Below are 11,408 nucleotides of genomic sequence, written 5' to 3'. Positions count from 1 at the left end.
TCACAGAGGACATCAGGGGGCACATGGAGCACTTGGTGGACATATGGTGCACAAGGGACACAGGATATTAAGGACACATAGGACATTGAGGGGCCTGCCAGAGGAAGGGGACAGCCCAGGGATGCAGGACGTCACAGCAGGGATGGGGGTAGCAGGGCAGTGATAAGACAAGGACAGGCAGAGTTCCCCCATCCCTGCCGTGGGCACTATGGTGGTCCGTGGGGTGGTGACACCAGTGTGGGCACAGTGTGGGGACACCCTGAGGGCCACCAGCACTGGCTTCCTGGTTGTCCTCATCCCCTTGGGTGCCCCCACGGTTGCTGAGCGTGTTGGGGCCCCCACAGGGCTCCTGCCAGGTGCTCCCTGAGCAGCTCAAGCAGCTCTGGGTGTGAGACAGCCCTTCCCGAGAGCATCGTTGTGGTAGAGACGGCCGAGCGGCAGGGCCAGGTGAGCGTCGGGGCACCTCCAGGTCCAGCTGGGAGCGGGGGGACACGGGGACCCTGCCGGGCATGTGCTGACCCCTCTGCACAACCACCCCTGTCTGTCCCCAGCTTGTTGGGGACCTGCTGCAGGAGCAGAAGAAGCCACTGGTGGCTGCTGTCGAGCTGCAGGCTGAGCTCTTGGACGTCCTCACCCACATCCAGCACCAGTGAGTGTCACCGCTGGGTCCCCAGGATCACTCCAGTCACCCTCAGTAGTTTCCACGTCTCCTCTGTGCCAGGCCTGGGATGCCCATATTGCCCATGTCCCCTCCATGTCATCGTTGGGTTGCTCGTGGTCCCCAGGTCCCCCCTGTGCCATGTTTTGGGTGCCCATGGTCCCCATGACCCCATTGGGTGACCCCACCCACCCCAACATGCCCCAACGCTCCATGGGATCCCCAGTGGGTCCCCCCCAACCTGGTACCCCCCCGCACACAGTGGGAGCCACTTTGGGTGCCCACTCCCAACCCAACATGAGAACCGCTGGGTTCCCCCGTGACCCTGCTCTGGGCCCAAAGGGGACCCCAAGCGTCCCCTGCATGTCCTGAGTGGTGCCCTCGTTGCCCCAGAGCTGCCAGCACAGGACAGAGGTGCTCCAGGCGGTGGAGGTGGTGGTGGTGGGTGCACAGGGGGGCACAGCCCCCTGTTGCCTTGTTTCCTGCGGCGGCTGCTGCTGGGCACCCGCCGTGCCGAGTGGCCGGGCTGTCTGCGCTGCCTCCTCGTGCTGCAGGTGCGTCACCTTGGTCGGGGACAGTGCAGGGACGCGGGGGGACACAAGGCATTGGGGGCCACGGGATATTGGGTGGACACATGGGGCATGAGGGACACATGGGAGATTGGGCACAGATGGGATCAGGGACACAGGGGGCATGTGGGATTAGGGATACAGAGGACAGGGGAGGGAAACATAGAGAACCGAGGACATGCGTGGCATGAAGAAAGCAGGACATTAGGAATACAGCAGGACCTTGAGGGGACAAGGGCATAGAAGGCACACAAGACTTTGGGGACACATGGGGCATTGGAGAAACATGGGGAACAGGAGGAGACCTAGGAGATCTGGGAACATGCAGGGCATTGAGAGACACAAGAGCTAATGGAGAGTATGGGACATAAGAGGGCACAAGACACGTGTGGACACGTGGAGCATTGTCAGGACAGAGGCCATGATGGGATGTACAGAGCATTGGGGATATGGAGGACATGAGGCACAGAGCATATTAGGGATACATAGGGAATTGGGAGCATTTCGGTCATAAGGAACACATTGAGACCCTGGGTGCACAAGGATGATGTGGGGCACATGGGCCATTAGGGGGACAGAACATCAGGGTTTCACAGGATATTTGGGGCCATACAGAGCTTGGGAACACGTTTGCCACCAGGTACATAGCACATTAGGGACACCCAGGGCATGGGCAGACACATGGGGAATCAGGGGGACACAGGACATCAGGGGACAGCCAGAGCATGAGGGACATGTGGAGCATTAGGGACACAGGACATTAGGGACACATGGGAGATAGGGGGGACATGGGGCACTGGGGACACATGGAGTATCAGGGACATGTGGGACATTGGTGGGCCACAGAGAACATTGGGGACATATGAAGCATTGGGTGGACATATGGTGCATCAAGGAGACATGGCAAGTTAGAGACATACAGGACATTCAGTAACTTGCCAGGGGAAGGGGACACACCAGGGATGCAGGACGTCACAGCAGGGATGGGGGCAGTGAGTCTGTGACAAGACAGGGACAGCCCGAATTTCCCCTGTCCCAGCCATGGGCACTATCGTGGTCCCTGGGGTGGTGACACCAGTGTGGGCACAGTGTGGGGACACCCTGGGGGCCACCAGCACTGGCTTCCCGGTTGTCCTCACCTCCCAGGGTGCCTCCGTGGATGCTGAGCATGTTGGGGCCCCCACAGGGCTCCCGCCAGGTGCTCCCTGAGCAGCTCAAGCCGCTCTGGGTGTGAGACAGCCCTTCCCGAGAGCATCGTTGTGGTAGAGACGGCCGAGCGGCAGGGCCAGGTGAGCGTCGGGGCATCCCCGGGTCCTGCTGGGAGCGGGGGAACATGGGGACCCTGCCAGGCACGTGCTGACCCCTCTGCACAACCACCCCTGTCTGTCCCCAGCTTGTTGGGGACCTGCAGCGGGAGCAGAAGAAGCCACTGGTGGCTGCTGTCAAGCTGCAGGCCGAGCTCTCGGACGTCCTCACCCACATCCAGCACCAGTGAGTGTCACCGCTGGGTCCCCAGGATCACTTCAGTCACCCTCAGTAGTTTCCATGTCTCCTCTGTGCCAGGCCTGGGGTGCCCATGTTACCCATGTCCCCTCCATGTCATCGTTGGGGTGCTCATGGTCCCCAGGTCCCCCCTGTGCCATGTTTTGGGTGCCCATGGTCCCCGTGCCCCCACTGGGTGACCCCACCCACCCCAACATGTCCCAACGCTCCATGGGATCCCCAGTGGGTCCCTCCAACCTGGTACCCCCCCGCACACAGTGGGAGCCACTTTGGGTGCCCACTCCCAACCCAACATGAGAAACGCTGGGTTCCCCCGTGACCCTGCTCTGGGCCCAAAGGGGACCCCAAGCGTCCCCTGCATGTCCTGAGTGGTGCCCTCGTTGCCCCAGAGCTGCCAGCGCAGGACAGAGGTGCTCCAGGCGGTGGAGGTGGTGGTGGTGGGTGCACAGGGGGGCACAGCCCCCTGTTGCCTTGTTTCCTGCGGCGGCTGCTGCTGGGCACCCGCCGTGCCGAGTGGCCGGGCTGTCTGCGCTGCCTCCTCGTGCTGCAGGTGCGTCACCTTGGTCGGGGACAGTGCAGGGACGCGGGGGGACACAAGGCATTGGGGGCCACGGGATATTGGGTGGACACATGGGGCATGAGGGACACATGGGAGATTGGGCACAGATGGGATCAGGGACACAGGGGGCATGTGGGATTAGGGATACAGAGGACAGGGGAGGGAAACATAGAGAACCGAGGACATGCGTGGCATGAAGAACGCAGGACATTAGGAACACATCAGGACCTTGAGGGGACAGGGGCATAGAATTCACATAAGACTTTGGGTGTGGGAATATATAGGATAAAAGGTTCATGAAGGGAACCTGTTGAAGATTGCAAAACTAGGACTGAGGAACTGCTGGTGAAGGAGAGGAGATCCAGGATTGGTCACTGGGATGCTGACGCTCCAGGATTGGTGGGTTAAGATGTGTGAAGGTTATATAAATACCCAACTATAGTTGGGTATTTATACCAACCCTTCAGCCTTTGGCTGAAGACCATTGGCCCATCAATTACTCTACAGTGCTTATAACCTACTTTCCAAAGGAACCTCGTAGCATATGACAGTTTTCCTCTGCCTGAATTCGTGACACATCCGAGGATCCTCACCGCCCTCAGCATCACAAACCTCAGCTTCTTCTGACGATGATGATTCTATAAAATGAAATAAAATGGAAGAAAGTGATGTTTCACCTGTTTATAACTCCAGAAAGCAGTTTCAAGTGTCTTTTCTCAATGCATAGTACAAGGGAAACACACACAGTAGGTTTTTTCAGGACACAAAGTGACAAGAGGGTAAGAGTACCATGTTGGGTTTATGACTTTTCTTTGAAGGATATGTACATATATCTTTTTATACTTCTCAGTGGAGACCTTTAAATTAAAATCAGTAAGTTTGTATATGGAAGTAACAAAACTTAAAGGTTAAGTTTTTGATAAAACAGTGCAATGAAAGAAAAAAGTCATTATAAACTAAACTACAAGTAGAAAGAGATTTATAAAAAGTAGACCTTCTGAAGTGACCCTTTAGCAGCCCATTTGTAATGGGACATTGACAGAAATGGCAATGAGCAGCTGAAGTGGCAAAGAAATGCAATGTACACAGGTTACATGCATGCAATAAATGCAGCAAAATGCACTTGCAGAAGAAATTTAAATCAAAGCTGAGTGTGTGTATAAATATATTCAAGAAATTGTATCTCATTTATATGCAATCATTTAGCCCTGGAGAGTACCTGTGCACATAACCTACTTTCCAAAGGAGCTTGGTAGCATATGACAGTTTTCCTCTGCCTGAGGCCATAATGCTTCCGAGGATCCTCACCTTCCTCAGCATCACGAACATCAGCTGCTTCTGACGATGATGATGATTCTGTAACTACAGCAGGAGGATACACTTCAGAGGAGCTCTCATGCACATCTCCCTTCCTGAAAATTCTTGCTGTGCTGCACAAAACCAGGAAAACTGCCCCACTATTGCTGTAGCAAGAGCACTGTTTCCCATGCTGAATAATACTGCCCATTTACTTGACTTCCCACCTGTCTGTGGCATCTGTTGCCTTTTATTTGTGTTTGGTCGTGAGCATGTTGTGAATGTGTTCCTTTATTTTTCTGAGCATCTGTGTGAGCTCAGCCCAGCCCAGCCCAGCCCAGCCCTGACATCCATCCCTCTGGCTTGTAACCCCGATGGCAATAGAGAATTATGCACACATGGAAATTATCCAGTAGTTAGCTCACTTCTGTGAGCAGTAAAGATAACTTAAAGCCAGAATTAACCTATCACCTGAGTTGCATAAGCTTTTTCAGCAGCTTCATTGTTCTTGCAAGCATACATCAAGTTTCCCTGCTTAAAAGAACCAAGAAAATCAGTCACAAATATGCAGAGCACCTGACATGCACGTACTTTGTGCCTGTATAGAAACTTTATCAAGGCACTGCATATACACAAAAGATCCAATTTTTCTGCTCTACTTGAAAAAATTTGGACCTAAGCAGGAAGCTACGAAGGCAACTTTCTAGCCTGCTCACAAAATGAAGTGTTCAGCATCCCAAACGAAGAATTCCAGTTACCAGCAAAAGGAGGCAATAAGGATTGCTGTGTGCTTCAACAGCAGCTCCTCCAGGGGCACAAGACTACTTAAGATGACGTGCAATGCAGGCACAGCAACAAATACACAGAAAGCAGCCACCAGGAAATGTGGTTTAGAAATTAGAAGGCTTCAAAACCCTAAAAAGGTAACTCTGGAAGTGGCTTTTAATCAGTGAATATTCTAAAATGGGCTTTAAGTCGACTTAAGAAAATGCTTACTTGCTACATTTGCTTTTCACAGCTGATTAAACTACACGATACAGGATATTCTTTGTAAAGTGAGGAGATTTTAAGAGAAAAATACAGGTCATGAGGAATCAAAGTTCGAGTCACGTCACACTGACAAACACACGGAGGCATTCTACAGTGCATTTTATAGGCTGTAACTTAACTGAGCTTTCCAAACTTTCCCCCGCCCTGATCAGAAACTTAACTTAGGAACGAAGGCTGGTGGTGGATAATGGATTTTCTGAGGCCAATAATGATGGGAATAGTTAGGAGGAAAGGTTAATAAGGATCACCTGGTGAAGATAAAGAGATGTGGGGATATAGAGGTCACCTGTAGAAGATTACGGAGTGCCCTTCTCTGGGATTGGTCACTGGGTTATTGGAACCCCAGGTGAGAAGGTTGTGAAAATACCAAAACCCTGAGCTTAGAAGGGGCTGCTGAGCTGTTCCTGCTCCTCTGTGATCCCCATAGGCTAAGATGAAAGAAGCAGTGGGAAAGGGCTAGGATGAAAGGGCTAGGGCTACAGCTCGGGGCTAAAAGAATAGGAATAAAGAAGAATAAAGAGTTAGGAGTTTGGGATGAACAGTGTAAGACAGAGATTGAAGGCTCAGGATAAATCCTAGGGCTTTAGGGCCAAAGGGCCTTGGAACTATGGGCTTACTTGTACTTCCGCATGTTGAATGCCATTTTCTAATCAGAGGGGTGATACTGTGCATAGATGCACGACAGTCCTGTTTGGTGGTAGCTGGGGGTGATGGGAGCCAGTGCTGCTCTGTTTTCCTTCCTTTGGGGTGTGTGTCTTGTTTTGTTTGGATTTCATTATCACAATATTCATAGACAGTCCCAATGCTGTTCCTGCCGTATGTCATGCGGCCTCAGCGACCTCCAGCAAACTCTCTCTTTTTTTTTTTTTTTCCTTCTCTTCCCTTTCTAGGTAGTTCCTTATCTTTTCTAAATAAAATGACTGGTGTTGTTCTTAAGTTACAGTCTCGTGTGTGTTCCTTCTCGGCTATCGGATACAAAAAAAACCCATTTGCTCCTCTGTGTCGAATGAGTGCAGAAAAAGAGCAAAGGGAAGATAGGTGGCCCTACAAACCTTGACTCACTTTAATCCTGCCAGATCAGTAACCACAGCCATAACCCTGGTGAGTAACTGATGGAGTGATGAGAGCAGCGGGAACATTTCTGGAGCATTTCCAGAAAGGCCCAAGGGTAATTCAATGGCATCTTCCTGCCTCTTGAGTCCTGTGTTAGGGAGAGCACAGCTAAAGGGCATGTGCTTTCTTGTGCTTCAATCCTCCTCTCTTTCCCCTGCACACACTGAGAGGCGAGGGTGGCTTCCATGAAGATGCAGTCCCTGTTTTCCTTCCAGCGCATTTCATACCTAGGGTGGCTTCTCTCTAGCTGAAAGCTAGATAGGTTTCATACAGAATTGTTTTAAGTCAATGAAATATAGTCAATGAAATATGGAAGCACTGAAGCTAAAGGTTAAGCTACCCTTAGACAAGTCCCTTAGACATGGTCAGGCTAACTTTCAGTCCTGCACTAGGGAGCTGGACTGGCCTTTTGAAACAAAACACAGCAGAGAGCTGTTGTTGCAGAATTCACAGAGGTGCCTTTGGTGGCAAAGCACTTGCTATGGCCGGGAGCAGCCTCCATCCTACTGGAGAGGCCGTTGCTCAGGGATGGCACATCGCAAAGGCACCACACCGATGGCTCTGTGTTTGTGATATCCAAGGCTCAAAGGGCTGCTTGGCCCCCGCAGCTGGTTGCCAGCGGCTCTGGCGGAATGTTTGCTCTGGAACCTGCAGTCTCCCTGGACAGCGCTTGTGCTTCGACACCATTTCCTCCCTAAGCTGGAGCATCGCTACTTTGCCCTGCCTTCTTTAAAGGATAACTGCTCCTTTTCCCTCCCATCTCAAGTCAGCAAGAGCCTTCCAAGGGACAGGCGGCCTGGCTAAAGCAAGGGCTGAGCAAATGGAGCACAGCGGCCGAGGTGCAGCAGGCGACAGCATGCGTGCCTGCCCTGGAGAGCAGGAGCAGGACCCCAGCTTGGCCAGGAGCACCGGGCTCTCCCAAGCACACACATGGAACATTGCCTCCCGAGACGCATCCCGATCCCACCGGCAATGCCCCCATGCACATTGTCTTCAACCGCATTGAGGATTTGGAGGAAATTTCTGAAGAAGAATTAGAAGAGCCCTGGGATCCGACACCCCCATCTCCTTCAGAAGCACAGCCCTCTCCCAAGCATACAGATGGCACATTGGCTCACCAGACCGACCCCTTTCCAACAGGCAACAAGCCACTGAACATCCCTTCCTACTGCCATGAGGATTTGCAAGATATCTCCAAGGAAGAATTTAAAGATCCCTTGGAAAAGGAGGAGTTTGTCCAAATCTGCATTACAGATTTGATGCTTGCAACCTCCACCAAGAAGGGACCAAGGCTGTTACCCCACAACAGGAAGATGTATATCGAGGTGCGTCGTGACAAAGAAACGGCCGCAGAAGTGAAAAATAGCACTCTGCTCCCACCAGAGCACTGCCGTCGTGTTGAGGCCACGGGTGCAATGGGAGCTGCTGGCATGTCCAAGGCAGAGGCCTTTCACGGGACATATCCTCCCTCACCACACACTCAGGACAGCGGCTGCAGCACACCCAATACTGCTGTTCAGCCACACAATGTGCTATGGACCGTGGCCAGCAAAGACACCGACCACCCTCAGCCTGAGCTGGGAGCAGCATCAGGCAGCAGCCACAAGCAGAATCCAAGAGGGAATCGCAAGAGGAGCCTCGCTTCCCCCTCCTCCCCTCCCGCACCTACGGAGCAGTCTCCAGAGAAAAGGTGTCTTGAACAGCTCCCGCTATCGCTCCTGCTGCCAGGAGGGAAGCGAGGGCTTCCCTCTGCTACGGCGAGCTGCCGCTCTCTTGCAGCGTGCCAGCCTCTGAGCATCTGCACCAACCTGCCCTTCCCAGCACTGCTGCCTCAGTCATCTCCAGAAAACTCTCGTTGTTTTTTTCACTTCCTTTCCAGGTAGTTCCTTATGTTTTCTAAATAAAATGACTGGTGTTATTTTCAAGTTACCCTCTCACGTGTGTTCCTTCTCGGCTATCGGCTACATAAAAACTGCTCCTAAACAAGCTCTTAGGGGAAGGAACAGGAGGCTACAGGGAGGTTCTACTACACCCGGAAGTATGGTATTCCAATTGAATAATTAAGCCATTCTTCACACTATGCTTAAATGACTATGAGGATATGAGGATTAGAGCGAATAATAGGAGAGCATGAATGAGAAGAGAATGCCATGAAAAGCATTACACAAAATACTAGTTACTAGTGGAGTGGCTAGATTTAATGGATCTTCATTCAACGCTACTCCATCTCCAGCTCTGCCAAGGACAAAAATGTACTCTTACTAGAAGGGGTAGAATTGTAATATGAGAACTGATTTCTATATGTCAGGATTAAATTAATTAGAATTTCATTAATTTTTAAAATTAAGGTTAGAATGTTTAAATAGCAGCCTTGTTAGATGAAAAGAACACTGTGCAATGATGCTTGGGTATAGGTAGTATTTCTACAAGCTGATGTCAGAAGAGGATCTGTTGATTCCAGTCCCAAAAGGGGCTCATACTGCTGCCATGAGGCGAGGCGGTGGGAATACCATCCAAATGAGAGCTCTAACATGGTGAAAGGACCTAAATGAGAGGCCTCTCCATTCTGCAGCCTCGCAGCGTTTTTGCAGGAAGCCAAGCTTGCGCAGGTCGGGTCGCCTCTTCCTCGTCCTCCTGCCATCACCCACTTCTCTGTTGAGAGCACGAAAGCCGCCTCCAGCACAGCACGGAGACGGCACCAAGACAGGCACCGTTCTGCCCTCCCGTGCCTAAATCTCTCACTCCCATGGGCAGCACAAGGACAGTGTGCTCTCTATCTGCTTTCCTTTGCTCTGCTCTGCTTTGGACAAAGGCTTTGCAGACAGGTCAAGGTTATCGCCAGCAGGAGGGGCACACAAAGTGATTTTGGCCATGCAGCACGGCTGCCACAGTCAGTGGCAGAGGTTTCTCCCCTTCCTACGCTTTGCCAAAGCGGCTCTGCCAAAATAGGTCACGATGGGCTGGAGGCTCTTCAAGGCTCTGAACCCAAGGCACAACTGGAGCCCTCCGTGTCCCTTGGTATTCCCATATCTTCTAAACCCAATTTACAATACTGATGCAATTAACTCATCCTATATGTTCCCATATTGGTTGGCCTCGGAAAAACCTTTATCCATCAAGCAATCAGGCCACTGTTTTCATAGCTGGCTACACCTACCTGTCTTCCTACATATTGCTATACTTGATGGTCCGTATAGATCAGCCCATGGAACTTCCTCAGGCTGCCAAGAGAATCTGCAGAGGCTCTCAGAACCAGAGCACTGCAGAGGCTCTCAGCTCAGGAGAGGGCCAAGCAACAGCCCTTACCCTCTTTCTTTAAAATTTCCTATCTCACAACACACAGTAAAGCCTAGAAGTGTTCCATGTCCTCAACAGTGCTCCATGTCCCAAGGAAGGAAGGAGACAATTCCACGGGAATGAGAGCCATTCCATAGCTGTCGTCTTCCCCTCCTGTTTGTTTTTTCTCTTCAATATTCAGCCCCAGTAACTGCTGCTATTTCCTACATTTATAGAGCTCAATGGGACTTCAGCACCAGCCTCTGCAGTAATTTTCTTCACCCAGCCATCACTGCCATAGCAGTGTTGCTTGCAAGAGTTCCACTACACATGTGAAAAGCCTTTCTAAGTGCCCCCTCCACACACTACAGAAGTCTACAGAAGTCCCTCCCAATTCTTGCAAACCCAAGCTCTCCTACATCCAGAGAGACTGCTGATGAAAGAGGCCAGCACAATGCAGAAGAAATGCTGGTAGTGCCCGACCCCATTGAAGGCAGAGGAAAGGCTCAGGGGGCTTTTACACCCACTTGGACTAAGAGAGCAAGTAGATTGAGGCTTGTCAAGGAAAGGCTTTCGTGGCCAAAATCCAGCCTTGCTGTGGCAGCCGGACACAGGCTTTGCCCTCACCGATTCTTTGGCTTCTCTTTTGTTTGTTCTCTTTCACACATCTCACCTACCTTTCTTCTCAGAGTGTCTAGGCACCCTACACACACTATACACACCAACAGATACAGAAATCAAGAGCTTCTTCGTGGCGAAGGGACATCTGCATCCTATTCCAAGTGCAATGGAAACAGGTTGCTTTGATGGAGATGCTCCTCTGTCTTTACTGCTCCTTTCACTTTACTCTTGTTACTTTACTTGATATTATAGAAGCTATTAGACCAGTAATAAAATAATTCCAAGGGAGAATGTTCTCTTTAGCCTCGCTGCACGCTAACGGCCCCTAAGGCCAGGAGTCCTCCCTTAGCCCAGGTGCTCTTAGAGTCATCCCAGGTTCCCCAGTGACCTCGCAATTTTTTGTTGCCACAGACAGGGCATTCCAGTGAGCAACACCAAGGCTCTGCAGCCTCTAACCCATGTCTTGAGCAAGCAGGAAAAACCTCAATGGAAAAGGACAGAGGAGAAGACGCTGTTTTTTTGCAGACTGCCTTTATTTTACGTTGCTCTCCACCTCCCTTTCCATCTCTTTCTTTCTTCCCTTTCTTTGTTTTGTATGTCTTCAGCCACTGAAGCCCAGAAGATCCTTTTTTCCTCTTGGAGGCAGTGGTCGCACATTTCCTGCAGGGCCACAGAAAGGCAATATCACAGAATATGAGTCTCAGCTTACGAGTTTTTTTTTTTTTTTCTCTTTTCAGAGGGGTAGCTTGTGCTCTTCTGTTCC

The sequence above is a fragment of the Tinamus guttatus genome, unplaced genomic scaffold (genome assembly GCF_059628265.1).
Source record: "Tinamus guttatus ecotype Peru unplaced genomic scaffold, ASM5962826v1 Tinamus_guttatus_pri_ptg000068l, whole genome shotgun sequence".
NCBI classification, from domain to species: Eukaryota; Metazoa; Chordata; class Aves; order Tinamiformes; family Tinamidae; genus Tinamus; species Tinamus guttatus.
This window is presented reverse-complemented; position numbering follows the sequence as displayed.